Source organism: Cynocephalus volans, chromosome 8, assembly GCF_027409185.1.
Source record: "Cynocephalus volans isolate mCynVol1 chromosome 8, mCynVol1.pri, whole genome shotgun sequence".
In the NCBI taxonomy this organism is placed as follows: domain Eukaryota; kingdom Metazoa; phylum Chordata; class Mammalia; order Dermoptera; family Cynocephalidae; genus Cynocephalus; species Cynocephalus volans.
The window spans coordinates 98,455,177-98,462,337 of NC_084467.1; the positions used below are offsets into that span (position 1 = coordinate 98,455,177).

Sequence of the window (7,161 nt, forward strand, 5' to 3'; positions counted from 1 at the left end):
CTGGTAACATCATCACATCATTGCTCATGAAGAAGATGCCTCACCTCCTGACCATGTCCTGAGGCAATCAGAGTAATCATGCTGAAACCCAACCCCCAGTATGACCCCCTTCCTGCTTAAAAACCATGTCGTCTTCTCCTCGCCTCAGGATCAAGTCCAGACTCCCTGGAGCGGCTAACATTCAGAGGCCCTCCATGATGGGGTTCAGAGGCTCTGCAATCTGCCACCACCTGGTTCTTCCACAGAAGTCATGAGCTTCACCATGCTGAGCAATGCATGGCTCAGTCAGTCCCTTTCACTTCCTCTCTCCTGTGCACACACCTTTTGCCTGGCGTGGAGGGCCCATCTTCCCCAAGTCCACCCAGAAAACAAGCATGTCTTCTTCACGACTGTTCTCAAACAGGACCTTGAAGAAACCTTCCCAGACTCAGCCTCTCCTCTGGTACTCCACAGTCCTGTGTTTATATAACCCCTCCCCCATTATCCTGGACATTCCTGGAGGGCAGGGACCACCACTTTTCATTTCTATATTTCTAGTCCCTATCACCAGGCTTGGCAGATTGTAGGTACTCAGTACATTTTTGATAAATGGATGAATAGAAAAGGACCTCAGTGAACCAGGTGGCATAAACGTGGCACTGGGTACATAATGACACAATAAATTAGCTAAGTACTCTCCATTAGACCAGCTACTGTGTTAAGTACTTTATATCCACAGTCTCGTTCAATGTTGTTTGATGCTCTCTGATGAAATAGATACTACCATTACTTTCAAGCAAGCTGAGGCTAGGAAGGATTACATAACTTGCCCAAGTTTGCACAGCTAGGAAGGGCAGAATGGGCATTCAAACCCAGGCTCCTGGCTTCAGAGTTTCGGGTTCTGGATGACAGGAAGCGAGTGAACAGCCACACAAAGCTTTCACATTTACGAGGCGTGCCTGGGTTTGATGTTGGCACATTACCAATATTGATAGGAGACCAATATTCTCAGATCCGGAAAAAAAAAAAAGTGGCCACCAAGACTACGGGGACAAGGACAAGCATAGTGTAGATTCGGCAACTGCTCTGAGTTAGGAAGAGATGACAGATCCAGAGATGATGACATGAGCAGGCCACTGGAGGGTTTGGGACCCCAAGGGGACCTCTGGGTCAGAACGAAAATCATTTGTTGCACCAGGTTGCCAAAAATATTATTTTCAAACAATAAAATAAATTACAAGTGAACTGTGGTTCAGGAGACTTTCTCACCTAAGAGAAGGGTCATGGCTGTTTTCAATTCTATTGAAAGAACCTGAACTCCATGGGGAAGGCAAGGATCTGGGAGGAGCCTTTGGCCTGAATCACAGGAAAAGCAACTAGAGTCTTGGGGAAAGGCCACTTCTGTCCCAAACTCTGGCCTGGAGCCTACTTGGGCCTTTTGCAACTGGGCACAGCTCAACTACAAGCTGCAACCTTGCCCTTGGGTTTCTGCTTAACATCCTGAGAGACTGTCCAGAGAGAGAATTCATCTGACCTTTTGCGGCTACTCAGAAAAGCATAGGAAACCCCAGCTGCCAGCAGTGTTAGCAGGAGCCCAGGGAAGGACCTCTGGAGCCCTACAACTGGTCCCGGTGGCTGCTGAGACAGGATATGGGGCAGGCAGAAGGTGGTGGCTTCTGCAGCTTCTGCTTAGGGCTCACTGACTCAACTGCTGACTGCAGCACTGGGCAAGATTGGTTTGCTCACTTCCTCCTGGCCCCATCACCTCTCCCCCGAGCCTTATATCCATATTTCTACAGGGCTTTATGTTTGCTGGCCAACAGCAGAGGCTTAGAAAGCACTGGTGCTCAGGGTTACCCCTGAAGGTTGTTTGCTCTTACACCCCCTTTCACTCCCATCTCTTCTCTGCCTCTCAGTCAATCCAGAGGGCAGAGGCTGGGCTCTTCAGAAGGCTTCCTCCAGGGGCTGAGCCCATGACTCACAGGCCTCTACTCTGAGTGCATGGAGATCCACTTAGTGCCAGCGTGAGGCGGGAGGGAGAGGTGAGACCTGGAAAGTGAAGTCAAGGTTCTTTCACACTGAGCAAAAGGAAATCCTGCCCAGAGAAAGGGAACTGCTCCAGGTGCCCACGCCCCACCCAGCAGACCCCCACCCACACTGAGTGTGTCAGAAGGTCTCCAGGCCCCGGTAGAGAATCTAGAGAAGGGTTCAGCTAACTCTAAAGTTGTTCCAGGTTCTAGGCAGTCAAAAAGTGAGAAAGTCTTTCCAATGCCTGAGTCTTAGTGGGGTAGCATCAGCTTTAAGTGTCTGAAAGGCTTATTATTCCTGTGTCCCAACCGAGGTGCTATGCTCAGCAGTCGCCACCAGATGGCAGCATGATTCCACTGTCACTCGGGACCCGGGCTGCTGTTGAAAAAAAAAATGTTAGGAGAGCTTGAAACACCCCCTAGAAACACTGCCTAGCCAGCCACCTCAGATGGCACAGAAAATGAAAGAAGTGAGAATTAAGGGCTGGCCAGGGAGACAAGTATAGAGAGCAAACTGCCTAAATTCAATCCAATCCCACAGAATATTCCTGGGCAGTACCAAATTCAATCCTCTTGACTCAAGAAGGTTGAGAAACAGCTTTGCCTTTCAAATCTGTGAGTGCCCAGTAAAAACAATATTCGTGTTTTGCTTATAGTGTGCAAAGGTCCTCGCACAGTCCACTTTACTAAATTAACACAACAACCCCTCAAGGCAGATACTATAAATCTGAGCTCAGGAAACTGAGCAGAGAGAGGTTGAGTGATCCACTCAGGATTGTACAAATGGCAAGAGGCAGTGCAAGATGGGAGCCCAGCCCCTGGTCTTCTCTCATAAGTGAGGACTGGGAAGATAGGAGAAGTTTCTCTGTAGGTGGCCTCACTGGGATTTTTAGCTACCTGCCATGAATATGTCATTGGTCCTTCTCTTGGCACCTGCCCCCTTTTGACCTAGCCTCCTCCTCCTGTGGGCACATGGCCCACTGGTCAATTTTCCTGGTCTTTGATGCAGAGCTTCCTGTCTTCTGGAGCCCATGATCTCTCTAAAAGCCCTGAATCTCTTCACAACCCAGCATCTTCTTTATCACAGCCCCAGCTTCCAATCACCCATGTCAGGCATCCCTCGCCCCTGTCAGGTATTACAGTGGTCCAGCCTCATCTCTGATTTCACATGGATCACCTATGGATCCAGGTGTCAATCTCTATGCCCTTTATCTGAACACCAGAAGGTGTAGGAATGAACTCTACATAGAGCAACTGCCGATCGTAAATGTTTACAGTAGGGCCATGTCCTGGCCTCCTTCTTATTTTTTTGCCTTCTAACTAACAACAGTGGCAAAACTCCTTAATGAATTGGATGCAAACCCTCCTGCCATAGCGGGAGATAAGTAAACTCCCATTCTTTTTTTTTTTTTTAAGATGACCGGTAAGGGAATCTTAACCCTTGACTTGGTGTTGTCAGCACTATGCTCACCCAGTGAGCTAACCAGCCATCCCTATATGGGATCCGAACCCATGGCCTTGGTGATATCAGCACTACACTCTCCCAAGTGAGCCACAGGCTGGCCCAAGTAACCTCCTATTTTCATGACATGTCTTTCTCTCCTGTTCCACAATGTCTTTTCATAATTATTATCATAAGAGCTGCCATTGATAGAATAACACATGCCAGGACTTTGACAGCTGTTTACACACGTAACTTACAATTTTATACCAACCCTGCAAGAAAGTAGTACTAGATCCTTTTCACAGATGAGGACCCCAAGGCTTGGGGAGAATTGAGTGACTTAAGCAACACAGCCAGGAAATGGCAGAGCTGGATCCTGAACGCAAGTCAATCTAGGGCTCAAAGCCCTAGCCCTTTCCAATGAACCACACAAGAACAGTCCCACATCAAGTAAGCCAAAACCCAAATTGCCATTTTGGGCAGAAATTCTTCATTAAGGCTAATGAGTAAGGCTTTTTCATAGGGAGGCAATGCCTTCTTTGTCAATTGTCTGTACTCCAGTTCCTATCAAAGCTCAACTAAAAAGACTGTCACTTGAGGGCTGGCTAGTTAGCTCACTCATTTACAGCATGGTGCTGATAGCACCAAGGTCAGAGGTTCAGATCCCCGTACTGGTCAGTGCCAATTAAAAAAAAAAAGAGAGATTGTTATTGGGGCTGGGGGAGAGCAGCTAGCCAGCCCACCTCCCTCCCACTCTCTACACACTTCCTGCATCTAGCCCATGATCAGACAATGACACTGTGAAACCACATTACTTTAGTTCCCTGCTGAAATGCCTTCCCAGATAACCTTATTCCCTCTGCTTTTTATTAAGGGTTAATAGAGAAAAGTGTCATATGAAGTATCTCAGCATTTCATCATGATTAAAGACACTGGCTGCTGCTATGTCCCTGCTTTGCCCCTTATATGAAGTTTCATAGGATAAATTTCTTTAAGGAGTGCTTGAAAAGAGGTTGCTTTTTAAATAAACTAGCCTGCTTTGTTCACCTGGTTAGTGGAAGAGCTTTGTAAAATTTATTTTCACGTGCTCAGCCAGGAGGCTCAGAGCTGATGTTCAGTCTCAGTGATCACAGTTTGCTTAGGGTTTCTAGGACATCTGTGAGGGTACTTTAAGTTCATGGAAATGTTTGTATTATCTCTTCATTCTATTTTTCTACACATTTTTTGAAGTACCCTTGTATATGCCCCATGTTATACCTTGGCTCCTGGTGTTTCAGTGATTTTGTCATGCCCTGCTCCTCTTATATTATGAGTAGTTTCACATCCTTTTTGGAAGTATGCAAGGTATGAATAATAAATACATAGAACTGACATTACAAGGCGCATTAGCGTTTATTTCAAAAGCACATCTGCAGGTTAATTATTCCAGTCTGCCATGCAGAGATACTTGTCAGTCCGCCTATGATTTCAAGGTGAGATTTTTTTTCTCCCACAAAGGGCCCACAATCACATTTTAGATTATCAGTTTGGGTAAAAGAAAAAAAGCAATGATGAGACTGAAAGTGCTCTCTTGTTTTAAGTTAGTCTTTTGGGGAAATTTTCAACACAGCACTTGGGACATCAATACCCAACAATATCTAGTAAATGTTCCCGTAGGAATGGTGCTATACAGAGCATAATGCTATGATTCCCCCAGGTAGAATTTATTTATGTTTATGTACTCCCCACCTACTTCCACAAAGGACTGAAGTTGCACTCAGGCTGAGTTAATAGCTTCCTCCTCCATACTCCCACATCAGCTTACACGTTCCTCTCTTTGAGCACTTTTACACTATTTTGTAGTTATTTATTTACATGACTGCTTCTCCCACTAGCTTGTAAATACCTTAAGGAAAGAAATTATACCGTATTTATCTTTGTATCTCCCTCCCTCTCCCCCTCTCCCCAAAGCAGCAAGAAAGCAGCAAGAGCCTAAAAAATAGTACCTGGCACACAGGAGAACTGTAATAAATTCTAGTTGAATGTATAATGTAGTATTCTCAGGTCTTTCTCCTTACCTGTGAGAATGCTGGCCATACCTCTCTATGCCCAATGAGGAATCAGGAGGGACATAGGAATACCTCTTCCTCACCAAAAATAGGTTTTTGCATCTTCTACCTTCAGGCCCAAACAAGTACAGATAGAAAACATCATGTGACCTATTTGGGTCTAGTTAAAGGAATCCTCAGAAAGAATGTCTAATATTTACATTACAGTTTGTGATTTTACAAACAACAGCCTATTTCATTCTCTTATCCCTGTGGTATATCTAAAATGGTGCCTCCTTACACAAGCATACACACACGCACATGCACTCCCTTTACACAAACATACACATGCACATGCACATACACATGCAAACAAACATGCGCACGCATCCCCCTTAGCATACACACATGCACATGCACTCCCCTTGCACATGTAAACACATACACATGCTCTCCCCTTGTACATGCACACACACGTGCACATGCACTCCCCTTACACATGCATACACGAACATGCATATGCTCTCTCCACCACCTCACTCTATTTCTTGTGTTACACCTTTCATAATCAGAACTCAGTTTATTTGTTTACTTATTTTTGGTCTGTCCCCTTGCTTGGCTTGTTCATGCTCTATCTGCAGGACCTAGAACCACCTATGGCCCTAGCCAGCAGCTTAGTCTGATACATTGTCCCCGATCACTGATCTTGCTCCAGGATCACAGTGTTTGGGATGAGGTTTTTAGGATTTGCAGTGAGATGGTGCACCAGAATAAACTGATCCTCAGAGTGGCTAGTTCAAGGTCAAAACTGAAGAAGTCAGCTAGGTTTCTTGGCTAACAAGCCACTTTACTGGCTCTTTTGTCACTCTGATCCCCATCTCTCTGAATTCTCAGCCAAACAGCCTGGGGTCCTCCAACCGAGCAGGCTGTTGACCCTTCCTCCTCCATCACTGCACTTGCACTCTGGCCAGTCTGCCTTCAAGTTGTGCTAGAGAATGCAGTATTGGGCCCTGATCAATTACATTACCCCATATTGGCAGTGCCTTTCCAGACTACAGCACCCAAGCTGTGCCTGACAGATGTTCAGCTACAGTGAGACACTTGCAGCCACTTATACATCCTGCACGGCACACATGCCGGTGCCTCTTCATCTGCGTGCCAGGACTGTCCCACTCTGCTTTCACCCTAACATGCTCCAGAGGAGAAATCGCTATCAGGTCCAGCTGTGTGTTTCAGTACATGCATGTCTTTCTTTTGAACATTGTTTCTAAATGGATGACCTTGAATCCTTTTGTGGTTCACAAACTTGATGACTGGATTTTCACACTATTGTGTGAGATGTGCCTCTCTGTAAACCTTGCTATGATGATGGCACATTACCCGTCTGACGTAAAAAAAAAGGAAAAAGAAATAAATGTGTAATCATGGCCAGGCAAATTGCTTAATCTTTCTGTGTCTTTATTTCCCCTTTGATGAATGAGAAAGACACTTCTCTGAGGACTGAGTGAAGTAACACAGGCATGACCCTGGTTCCAGGCACTCGTGTCCCCCACAACCCCAGGAATTGAGGCTACCGGGGAGGGTCCATCAGGGCCATTTCAGTACTCAGCCAGTCCACACCTACCACTTTCATAAGGGAATCCATAAGGATGTGCTCCCTAGATCCCAAGATTTTTCAGGGCTA

At 45.9% G+C, this 7,161-nt stretch overlaps 1 non-coding gene across 1 annotated transcript; it reads left to right on the forward strand.

Moving 5' to 3' along the window:
* Window positions 1-6,762: 6,762 nt before the first annotated feature.
* LOC134385422 (small nucleolar RNA U13) lies at window positions 6,763-6,867 on the forward strand. The gene has a single exon (XR_010024391.1). It is a non-coding gene; the product is annotated as a small nucleolar RNA U13 (small nucleolar RNA).
* Window positions 6,868-7,161: the final 294 nt, after the last annotated feature.